We start from the raw sequence: 13,200 nt of genomic DNA on the forward strand, positions 1-13,200 counted from the left end.
ACTCAGTAAAGCTCAAAATCTTATTACAGCTTATAACATGCTTGTCGAAAAAATAGAGTAACTTAGGTGGTAATATATTCAAAATGACGTGAACTGCCACAAAAACAGTCCCACGGAACGATCGATTCACGAACATATAAATGAACAAGTTGCGCCGGTCAGCTGACTGAAACTCCATTTTCCTGTAATCTTGTAGGATACATACCTACTGATCAATAATTTTTACGGTGATCTAAATTTTCATCTTTCATGGAGCACAGTCATCATTCAAAAATGCAACGGAAAGCGTAACCATTTGATTGCGTGTGCCGATCAAAGTATGAGTCACCCCAAACCTTTTACAGCTAGCCACTATTCTGGTCTTTTGGATTACGTCACCACTGTAGTGTACTTCTGATGGTCCTGCGTGGGTGTCAATTTAGATATGATTCATTCATCCATCACACGTCTATCGGATGCAGCTAATCTCCTGCGTTGGTGCTTAAAAGTGCATGTGACCTGCACGGACTGCTGGGCCACGACAACACCTGTGCACTCGACGGTGGTGATCGTGTGAGAAGACAGGAAGACAGTGTTAAACCTCCGTAGTGGTCTGGCTACCCAGTAAGTTACTTTACCAGCAGAGTGTAGCAAAGAAATAAAAATAATAACGCCAGATTGGGTATATAATAATAAAGAGGTCAACTGGAACAGACTCATTAATAATTGTTCCCTTTAAAATAGTTCACCGTTGGCCCAGGACAGCGAATAAACAATAATCCAGTTATGGTGGTCCAGGGGTCTTTTTCTGAATAGTTCCCACATATAATAGATTCCGAAGATGGTCTGAAATGTTGTGATACCATAGTTAGCACCTGAGATTCGCGAATGACCGCTGAGAGCGCGAGCGAAATCAGAAGAGTGAGTCGAAGCACGTGACCACATTTGTTTTTTCGTAGTTTTTCGTATTCAAACAAAAAACGATTATGCAATTGGCGAAATATATAGTGTTATAATGAAAGCAAAATAAAGGCACAAAACACCACACCTCAAAGTGGAGCCAGTTTTATAGGTGGGAGAATTTGATGATGAAAAGTGTGTTGATGGGGGCTTGTTTGCTACCAGCAGAGAAGATGGCACGTCAAATGATGCTTAACGTGTGGAGTCATCTAGGAAAGCTTGAATGGGATTTCGGAAGGCTTTTGTGGACAACAACTGTGTAAAACAAAATTTGGTCTCGAGAAATTCACTCATTTGCAAATCAATTTGATTCTCACGAGAGACTCAACTGAATCTCTCCTTTATGATATTCTACAACTGAATGTATTGCACACAGGCCGCCTCATGATTCAATTGGCACAATAATCGAGATATCGCAGTATATTTTCATAAAGGAAACTACTCACAAGGTTGCTGAAAAATCTTCGACAGCCCACGACCGGTTTCGCCCTTCTTGGGGCACATCAGATAGGCGCAGCCCCTGAGTTTCCGTCAACCTTATGATCTACTTGAACCCAAATTGAACTGCTGTCGAGAAATTCACTCATTGGAAAATCGATTTGGTTTTCAAAACAGACTCAAACAAATCTCTCGTTTATGATATTCCACAGCTGAATGTGCTACACACAGGCCGCCTCATGCTTCAGTTGGCATGATATTCGAGATATCGTAGTATATTTACATAAAGGAAACTACTCACAAGATTGGCAGCACATTCGGTCGTGGAATATCATAAACGAGGTTCAGTTGAGTCTCCCGTGAAAACCAAATTGATTTGCAAATGAGTGTATTTCTCAAAAACAGTCCAATTTGGGTTCAAGTAGATCATAAAGTTGAGGGAATCTTGGGGACTGCGCCTACCTGATGAGCCCCAAGAAGGGCGAAACCGGTCTTGAGCTGTCGGAGTGTTTTCAGCAACCTAGTGAGTAGTTTTCTTTACGATGAATTCTGTGACATTGTCGTAGAAAAAAGACAAAATAGACTCACAATACAGAGGGTTGAACAATATTTTTTCCGGAGTCTCACCCCCAGAGAGTTACACACCAAACGGCCGACTGAAAATAACAAATAAAGGTTTCCAATCACTTGGAGGAAAATGTGGAGGTTTTTAAGGCGAGGACTACGGTCCACGTAACAGAGACTGACAGCCGAGGTATCCCAGTGTTAATGGAGTGGAACTGGCAAGCGTGTGAAGGACGGTCTTGGATCACTCGAGCTAGCACATGTTGGTGTGTGATTATCACAGGGAAGAGTAGTTATCACCTGGATTCTACTTAATCTTACGCACCTCCCCTCCCCCCAACTAAATTGTCGTAACATTCCTATACCCACTAAGATCAAGGAAAATCTACCAGTGGCACCCGAGGTGAATCATCAAGTGAAGCACCCTGAAGTGGAAGAATTATGAACGAAAAGCGATCGGAACTAATTTGAAACTCCTCCAATCCATCAATTCAAGATTTTGGCACCCACACTAGCCAACATGACACTCAGTAGTGATATAGTGTGAAGAGGACTTACTGACTGGTTCCCCGTCTGCCTTATAACCTATCCAATTTGGTGACCTGTACACTCAGCCTGATTAAGCTTTTGTGTCAAAGGCGAAACGTTGCCCAAATAAAAACCACCGATTGTTTGACAAGCTCTTCCGAAACAAATGAAGGTGATCATGGAGACAGGTAATCATGGTTGACTGTTTAGATTGATTCTAGTATAACAGTGGGCGTTTTCCCACGATGTCAGCCTCATCATAACTAGCAACATTTTTTAATGAACCCGGACTACAGTGTACTTCATCTGTAGGCTACTACAATTCTGTTCTATTGTTGGTGCGGTAGTTTGAGGAGATTTGGGGGATTCCGGTGGATATTTCATCCAGTAGGTGAGAAGTACTGTACACCCGTTTCATCCTTCTAGAGAATCGTCCACAGTGCGCATCTCATGAAACTCCGGAGAGTCTCAAAACTGCGACCTTCCTGCTAGTAGTTACAAAACTCAACCGTTTGGCTGCTAACCCGATGAGTGAAATTCTCATCTGTAAAATCGTTATTCAAGGAGCCAGTCGACAAGTGTGACCACGTGATGTGAATCCGGTGATTGACGAATGAGGGACGCTATATCCTGTCCATGTGCGAGTTAATCACACTAGTGATCAGCCTCTGGTGGTCGACAAATTGTGTTCAAACTACTAAAGGTCTCCAGATCGAAACTCCCTTTAGTTTGGTGAGGTGTACACTGTTGGCGATTCCCACTGAGGATGAAATAGCTGTACAGTGCTCCTGGGCTTTTCAGCATAAGTTGGCTTCACTTACAGGATGAGATCTCCACGGAAATTCCGTTCAATATGTGGTTCTATCTTGTACTTCTTCGTGTGTCAGGTGGGCATTTCGAAAGGTCTCAAGCGCTTGACGTTCCCGGTTAGCAATCAGGCGTCTGTGGGCTTTTTCAATAGTTTCACTCCAGTCGGAGCAGAAATGCTCAATCTTTAGTATTCTTTTACAAATGGACATCTACGAGATCATTGACCGGGCCTGTTTACGTAGTCACTGCGGGACCATGTCGTGTGCTTCGAAAACGAGCCACACAAAAATAACTTTATGAGGAATCCAGCTTGTCTCTTTCCTCGAAGAAAATCCGTCGATCAAGGCTATAATCTGTCTGCATGGTGAGAGCATAGTCGAAAGGCAGTGTGGTTTACATTGAAACTACATCATAACATTCATCTATGACATTGAAATTCCTATGAAGCAGCTATCTGGCACACATTACGAAACTCCGTATTAAACAGCCACCGATCGATGCTTTCCCGATCCGTTTGAGTGCGTGTTATCAAGTCTTAGTGTGCGTCGTTACTGATACAGTCATTTGCTGTGAATCTGTGATCAATGATGAGCCATCATTTGACCTCCTTGAAGTAATCACCAAAGAAGAATTGCTCACATTTGCTATGTTCCAAACCGATCTACTTAAAACTACTCACATGAGGCTTAATGATCTGCTGGAAAGCTATAAACTCGGGATAATTGCGGTTTGCATTTGGCTTGCTTCGCGGTAAGCATAGGTTCATACAAATCTGCAATTTGTGTGCGCAGCTCGTCAGGGATATGCTTTGATCGATACATGGCGCCAAACTGAACAGAATTCGCTAAAACCGGTTAAATCTATGCCCATGTGGTATTTTCCTTTAGCCTGTGCACTTGACAAACACAAAAAATAAAATACAAGGCACCAGTTCGATTGATACTTCAACGTTGTTTGGCGAAAACTCACCCCGATCTTATGGTATAAACTTACAGCTGGTTCTTGCTTGCTAATGCATTAGTCAACAATGTTTTCCGTCTCAAATAGGATCCACTCGTTTCCGTCGGAGTGTACTCATAGAATCGTAATCCAACAAGCACAGAGCCTCTCGGAAACGTTTAACATTCTCATCCAGTAGTTTGTTTAGCAAAGCCAACTAAGCCTATGTTGAAAAGCTATGAGACACCATGATGATTCTTCATCCTTTTTGCGCAACTGCTCCAGGGTGCCTCTCGCTTGCTTCCAGCGCGAATCGAACTCGAACTTGCTGACAGCAGCTGAAGTCATCCACAAGTTAGCTCGTGATTATCTGGCTGTTGATCCGCTCGCCGGACTTGCCACCTTGGCGGGAGATATCGTCAACACGTGGTGACTTGGATGCGGTAGTGATATCTTCTCTCGAAGCTAGAGAAGTGGAGTACGATTCACCCGATCAGAACCGACAAACCCATTTGAGCTCTCAGCAGTTCAATATATGGTCAGCTACAGGAGACTAAATGGTGATTTTTTACCTTCACATACAGACGACGGGGCGCAACTAATCCTTCAGTCACATGACCCTTGTCAGTCCGTTGTATACTGACTCACGACTTCCCCGACAGAAGTATCAGTTTACTTAATACGCCACTCATAAGGTTGCTGAAAATTCCTCAACAGTCCACGACCGGTTTCGCCCTTCTTGTAGACGCAGTCCCCGAGTTTCTGTCGAACTTATGTTCCACTTAAACCCAGATTGCGCGAAGTTAGCGAAGTACAACCATTATCAAGTAAATTTGGTTTCGCGAGAGACTCACCTGGAACCCAGCTGAGTCTTCCACAAAACCAAATTTGTTTGCAAATGATTGTAATTGTTATTCTCAGTTTAGTTGTTTATTTTGGCCTAGACCAATAAGGATGTTTTGTAATCTCTCCACCCGGTAAAGTAAAGTCAACCTACGTTCGAAAGTCGAGTAGCACAGTGTACCTGTTCCAAATGCACCTCATGAATGCGGAAAGACACCGAAACAGAGTTCTCTCTGCCAAAACCATAGAATGGAACTACAGTGTCTTCTCACTGCAAACAGAATTGCAAGGAAGCAACATTGGAACATCGATCGGTGCTTTTTGGAGGATCTATGAGAATCAGCGTGGATATGGTTGACTCAGCAAAACGCATAAGCTGCTAATGTGGTAACTCCGACTGAGCATGCTCGGACATGCTCTAACAAGGTGCAACGACCTCTAACAGTTATCTCATTTACTTCGTGTGTGTGTGTGTGTTTGAGCTACCAAGTTCAAAAGATCTGTGGTGCAAGCATTTTGAGATTTGCTCTCGTGAATGCGTTGTCAACTGGTGAATGACAGGTACTCCAGAACTGTTTTCGTTTGAAACGATCCATCCTAACTGAAATCCAATTTGAAACATTTAGTGGAGAAAACGAAGACTCCAGAGCCGATATATGAATAACTAGGTACCAATGTTGTGAAGTTAGGCTTACATTCAACCTTCTGTTGTTTCAGGAGTGACCATTTCGAATCAACAGTTGAGGACGGGAAAACATGTGTTATTGATTTTCCGCCAGTCTGCTAATCAGCGCTGGACTTATAATCCAAAGGAATGAAACGTCAAAGTTCGCGGAATGCTTACGGTAACTAGTACAAGGCTGCACTCCGGCAACTAAAGGATCTGGAGGATGATGTGACAACTGTTCAGGGAAGAGGTCTTTAACAATGCGTGTTCTAGTATTCAAGCAGAGGATAGTTGTGAATGTCTCTGCAAGCAGCGTAGTTGATGAAGAATTTATTGATCACTCATGCCACACGTTAGAACGAACTGTTAATTGGATATCTGACACTGCAAAAAAATTATAATGAATGACACAAGTCATCAGTTTGATAAAAAGATGGAAAACTTCAGATGGATACACGATAAGAAAGTGGAGCAAACTGTGTACGAAAGTACATAGAGGCCTTCCATATAAGCTACAGATGACTGGATTCGTAATATCATTTGCTCACGAATATAATTTTGACAGGAAACGCAAATGAACCCAGCTGAATCTCTCGTTTATGATGGTACGCTTCAAAAGAGAGATTCAGCTGGATTCAGTTGGATTTCACGTCAAACCGAATTCGTGTGAAAACGAAAGTATTTGTTGAAATCTGTCAAATTTGGATTAAGTAGAACATAAAGTTGACGGATAATTGGGAAGCCACAAGAAGGGTGAAATCGGTCGTGGGTTGTTGTAGAGTGTTCAGCAAGCTTATGAGTAGTGTGTTACGCGTGGATTCGGGTGAGTAAACAAGAAACATGGGGTTTGGAATGGGCTGTGTTCTTTGAATATTTTACATAGGCTGACACCTAACTAAAAGAAATGTAACAAAAACACAGCAGCCACTCTAAGGGTAAAGACACCCTTTAACAATAAAAGCAGTGTTCTGTTGAAAAACCCTTTAATTTCAAAATCAAATACAATTTTTGTTGAAACACACATAAAACACAACAGAATACATTGGCAATTTTGGATCTGTTTAAGAGGTATTTGGCACCCAGAGGATCCGATGAACAAAATTTCCAACCTAGAAAAACACATACACGCCCCTTGAGGACGTTATGACTGCTACAGTCAAACATTGTTTAACTGTTTGCACACACCGCTTATTTGAATTTTCCGGAGTGCGTACCTAGATGGATCGATAATTCTTCGTATAAGTCCCTTCAGCTTATCATCAAACCGTAGATATTTCAGTCATTAGTCACCAGGATTAGGGTGCTGGCTGTACTGAATGACTAGATTTTTCTACAAGCTGCTGATACCATCTCGAAAAAAAGTGGCAAACCCTACCTCAGCACTCCTTATAAAGTCCATGCAAATCTAGGATAGCCCACTACTGGCTTCACGCTCTTTGCTGCTCAATAGCTGGGACTGGACTTTAGATTTCCATTAACTGTATTTCTCTACTTGAAAAACGTTATAAGAGGAATTTGAGTTTACCGTCAACGCTAACCGAACGAGTGTTTTCCCAGCTTACGCACAAATTGATGTCCAAGAAAGAAGTAGCTTCGACGGAGATTTGAAGACTAGGTCTACCTGATGAGTTTCAAGAAGTACGAAACTGGTAGTTGATTGTCTAGACTCTCCACCCACCTCAGGAAAAGTAGTGGATCTTGAGTATCCTTTGTGCAGCGTATCCAGTTGGAGTATACAGTAATCGAAACAGTCAGTCTCCTGTACGCATAAGCTGACTTGAACGAACCCTAGAGGTGTTTCTCCTGGATAGTGTTTCACAATGTTCTCAGCCGACTAAAGTTCATCTTGCTCCGAATCCCTGGCTGCTCCGCCCACAGTTAGATTCATTTTATCCATCGTCAACTGAACTGCTAGAAGCTCTGAAGCTATCGTCTGCTAGGATTCGGTCGTCTTAGTTATTATTCTGATGATGTGTTCTCGTTTAGCCAGAGAAAATTTGCGGCAAACATCGCCGAAAAGAGGAATTTATCAAGGTTGTCCGATCTCTTAGTTGAATTCATCAACTGTACCCGAGTTCGCTCACTTGCATTGAGTATTTGTGGACCCAGAAGTGCTCATTGCATTAATTTGAGGCAAACTGATGAGTGCAGTTCATCTGTTTAAGGGCGCTTTCTCTTCACATTTGTAGCTTAGATAAAGAAAGATCTATTCAAAACATCCTACAGCTTCACTGGTATTTCACAACATGTAAAAGCATCACTTGGAGAAAAGTCTATAAGTATTGTTGAAGACGTCACGACCCTTCTTTTCATCCCTCAGAGTTAGTACACGAAAATTTCACGCCATAAGGTAGTGTGTTCGCCAGACGATCTTCATTGAGCGTTGAATCACGTGTTTCGGATGTCTTTGAGTTACTGTGACTTACACAGTGGACTCGAAACTGCATACGGCATGCGAGTGTGCGGGCAGATGTGCCAGGGAAGCTAAAGTGCATTCGGTGGCTCTAATATTTCGAGAGAAATACCATCAGCCATGTTAGATAGGGTTGCAGCATATGAGTACGGAGTAACCGGTGAGGCGACTTTGTGCTGTTCATTTGCCGTAGCTATTCATCAATGTGGACCGCACTCAAGCCGATTCGGCAACCGATCACAACTTTCCAGGCCGATTCAAAGCTCGCAAATTGACAGTTATCCAGTTAACTAAGAGGACCAGCCATTTGTTGACACGATCCATGTGATTTTCCCTTTGTAAGCCATATTCACAATGGATCCACAAGCAAATCACAGAGTTCTCACAAACAATGGAGTGAGAAGAATAACTAGATAAACTAACAGACAAAAATGAAGATGAAGGAAAAACCATTTTTGGAAAGTGATAACACATGGGCGTTGCCGCTGATTACCGTCATCAATAGTTGCTCTTTTCTGTGGGATCATCCCAACTACTTTTTCGGCTGAAAGTAGTCTCTTCCGAGTAGTCTCTTCTGTGCATCTTAGGAGAGTTTGAAACAGTCATCGCTAAGAACTATTACACAACCTCATGCTAAATGTCTCTTCACAGATGCCTTAGTCTCTCGAGAGTTGTCAAAAGATTCTTTTTTCCCTGTTAAACTGTCCTGAGATATCACCGCGCGGTTCTTTCAAAATTGACTTATTACAGCCAAACAAGAGTCACGTCCCAGCTGAATGGTCCCAATCGCATTCAACCAAATATTGGGATAAAATCGCTCAACAATGCGGTCGTAACCGGGCCACACTCTCTATAACGAAACAGCATTCCAGAGAACCCTGTCCACTTGTTTATTTGCCAGCTCGAATTGACCAGAGCACAAACCATTCTCACGCTGATTTCACTTGGTGGCTAATCTTTGATGGTTGCTAGAAACAGTGGAGAAGAGAACTATGAAATGTTCTTTAGGAATAATCAATATTGGTACAGCTATTGACTGCATGCTTTCAGAGTTACGCGAAGATGTGCACGGTCGTGGTGCAATTTCAGTAATTAAATCAGTGTAGTTACGCATTAGGAATCCACCTGAATTATTTCGTTGTGTAGAGAGAATTCATCACTCAGAGGAGGCCAATTTGTTTCATTGCCTAAACTGAATTTCGATGATAGTCTCCTCCTGAAAGAGAACTTCTTGCTCAAAAGACAATTCTGTACAGAACAGGCTCGTTGAATTCAGAATTTGGCCAACACAGGTAACTAAGCTGAGGAATGCACTGATAAACGAGGCTGACCAGAAATTTACGATTCACTGAGGTCCACATAGCATATTGCCTGGTAAATTCTGACATGCGTTTATTTTTCATGGATTATTCGTGGTCCATTTGACCCGTGTCGCACTGCCATGCTCCAAGCCGGTGCAGCCGGTTGAGACCCATCCTTCCAACTTTGTCCAAAAAATGGGTCACTTGCAGCGCGCGCGTGGGAGCACGGCACGCAATCTAAGCCGGCGTCATACAGGTCTGCTTGTGTTGGTGACTCACACACTACATGTTTGCAGTTCAATACCCGAGCTAATCACCTGATCATAGCGCTTTGCTTAGACGTTCGTAACTTTTCTCTTCCTTATGTTTTCATGACCTTGGATAGAACCTAGTTCTGCATAGTCAGTTTCAATTTCATCACAATTTCATCTCAATCAGTAGCATGACTTATGCGGGGCGTGAAACAGTTTCACTGTTATGCGAAACAGCTTATAACTAATTTGCAAATCAATTCGGTTTTCACGGGGAACTCAACTGAATCTCTCGTTTATGATGTCCTCCAACTGAATGTGCTGCACATAGGCCGCCTCATGATTCAGTTGGCACCATATTCATAAGATTAACTACTCACAAGGTTGCTGAAGACTTCGAAAAGCCACGACCGGTTTCGCCCTTCTTGGGGCTCATCAGATGGGCGCCAAGAAGGGCGAAACCGGTCGTGGCTTTTCGAAGTCTTCAGCAACCTTGTGAGTAGTTAATCTTATGAATATGGTGCCAACTGAATCATGAGGCGGCCTATGTGCAGCACATTCAGTTGGAGGACATCATAAACGAGAGATTCAGTTGAGTTTGACGGAAACTCGGGGACTACGCCTATCTGATGAGCCCCAAGAAGGGCGAAACTGGTCGTCGGCTGTCGAAGAGTTTTTGAGCAACCTTGTGGGTAGTTTCCTTTATGAAGAAAAGCGTAAGGTGTAGCTGGCTTAGTGACTGATTTGCCGATGCCCAACTGCAGTCCGTTCACAACGATGCAGCCGTCGTTCGACCGAGGTGATGTTTTGTTTACCAACCAGTTTGTTCCACTATGATGAATCGAAGACGACAGACCCGTGATAACAGCCATGGTGAATGCTTTTGAGCTGAGGTTATTGACGCACACACACTTGGATACCCTGACAAATTTCAGACACCACTAGATGGACACGTCTGCTGTGGTATTATCGGCAAGCGAAAAGGTAAAAAGCATGCCAAATTTCTCATTATGTGTGAGCTTGAGTGACCAAAACCGAAAACGAGCAATGAGCTGGATATCCGAAGAAAACGGTGTCGAATTTATCCTGGGCTAAAAAAAAGCATACCGTTAGAATGCACACTTTGTTGGATGTATTCAAACAGCCCACCTTTGACCGTGTTATACGCACGATATTGCAGGATGATACTAGTGATTCCTTGAGATGGCTGGCAGATAACTCAATGGCCTTCATCCGACTGTGTTGGACAATGAAGGCTAAGTCCTACCAGGGAATGCGATTAACACCTCAGCGACTGACAACCGATGCGGTGGAAATTACTAAGCATCACAGCGTGACTGGGTGTGATGATTTGTGGTGACTGGGTGTGTAACTGGCGAGCGTATGGAAAGGAGTCTTAGATAAGCCGAACAGACTCGTGACTGTGTGGTTGTCGATCCACGTAGAATCATTAGCAAAAACTGGGGTGTGTGGTGGAAAACCCAACCCGACCAAAGGTCACAGCATCCCTCTTACACAACTCTCTTAGCATTAGCCAATCCACACAGACGGATAGAAGGTTCAAATGACATTCAAGAGGGACCATCAAATCAAATGAACCAGAAACAGATGTAGGTTTCCCCATCGACCCAACACTTGTTCACCCACCCGAACACACAAAAATCCCCCGGCCGACACCCAGCAGTGCTTCAGCTAAGTCAAGCTGATTGGTTCTCCTTCCGCCTTAAATCTCGACTAATCTCGGAACCTAGTCACTTGGCCTGACAAAGCTTTTGCGTCCAGAGTGAAATGTTGCTCATCAACAAATCTACCGATGGTCACCAAACTTTTTCGAAAACCCGGAGTTCCATACCGAAAACGGTCCCCCTATCTATAGTTGACCTCCGTACAGTATCCAGTCACTCCTTTGTTAGACGCTGGTCTAAATGTATAAGCACGCAACGACTCTATTGATTACTAAGAAGGATGCAAGTTTATTTTGTCACCCATCCGCACCATGCCAGTAATGTTGAACCTTTCATAACCTGACCACAACTGTTACTTAGTGCGTGTGCGGTATGGATATGACGATGAGATGGCCATTTAGTTGCGGACCGCGTAAAACCGTAATATATCATGCCATATCTTTCCAGTCTCAGTTCAAACCGGCCTCGATACTTTGACAACACTGCAGACTGCACATTCCTGGTGAACGGTGAATTTATTATGTGGAGTTTATTGATTTTATTTACGAAAGAACTGTTGAGCTACTTATATACACCGGTCTGGAATGAGGTTCGTTGTGCTTGGGTGATCTGAACTTTGGTGTACACTGTTTGCCAAAAAATTCACATAGATGGCCAACACCTGGTGTAAACAATAAATTGGGCACGGGTGACACAAACCGGGAGTCTATGAGACCCAAAACGAACGAATCTGGTAACCAGGTTGCTGTAACCTGCCTTTTGAAGGAGGGGACGAAAAAACGTGGGGGGGGGGTAAATTGCCTGTGATAGTAGTTATCAGTCAGCTAGAATGCGAACGAAACACTTAACCCGTAGACGGGATTAGCCAGCAGGCATGTGACCATCCAACAGTTGGACTGGAAATGAACTTGAAAGTACAGTTGATCGCCCAGGCCGATCTTCAACCTTACTTTTAAATTTAGCCATTTCTCTCACGCGTTAATAATAAGGCCTTCGCGACCGGTTGTGCTAGCTATCACTTTTTGCAATGAAGCCTATCAACTTACTGTCCCACTCAAAGCTGGAGAAATTGCGATTGGATGGCAATACAAGAAAGCGTGCAGTGCGTTAGATTGCCGCTATCGGTCAGAGAATGTCGGATCCGCCACAGACTACAACTCAGAGGTTTATGTTGTCCGGGCAGGCAGACGACTGTCACAAGCGATGTCAGTAACCGCGACATTCACGAAGTCCTGAATAATGTCTGAGTGGTGTTGGGCGAAGGTACCAACCTGCCATAGGTAAGTGGGACAAATACTTTACGCTTACTGCCCCCCCCCCCCCGGGGGGTGATCAGGATCACCAGACATCCCCATTGAAAGCTTGCGCTCTAAGCCCTCTGACTACAGGATTACAGCCTAGTGATCAGGTACATGCTAGAGAAAAAGAAACACCCGGTAGTCTGGCTTTCATAACAAGAGTTTGGGGATGAAGTCTAAAAGAACATGCTTGGTGCCTGAACCGCGAGACGTTGGTTCCACACTACGAAAGGTTGCGGCCGACCTGCTCGATGAGACACCTGTCGGACACACAGGACACACAGTAAAAACTCACAGTTTTTACGAAAATAAAACGTAATCCTGAGTTTTCCAAGACGTTTTTTTCAACTACCTAACACAATTGAACAAACGCTATAGAACGGCTCGGCAAATTCTAAATAGGCCTTCAGTACAAGGCAAGGGCGGCATTGCAAACTACTTTGACAAGGTACTACTCGAAGGTTTCATCAGTAGTACACCCGACAGCCCATTCGCAAGCTCACGCTAAGGGACTGAGGTTAGTG

Source organism: Opisthorchis viverrini (assembly GCF_000715545.1).
Source record: "Opisthorchis viverrini unplaced genomic scaffold opera_v5_225, whole genome shotgun sequence".
Lineage (NCBI taxonomy): Eukaryota > Metazoa > Platyhelminthes > Trematoda > Opisthorchiida > Opisthorchiidae > Opisthorchis > Opisthorchis viverrini.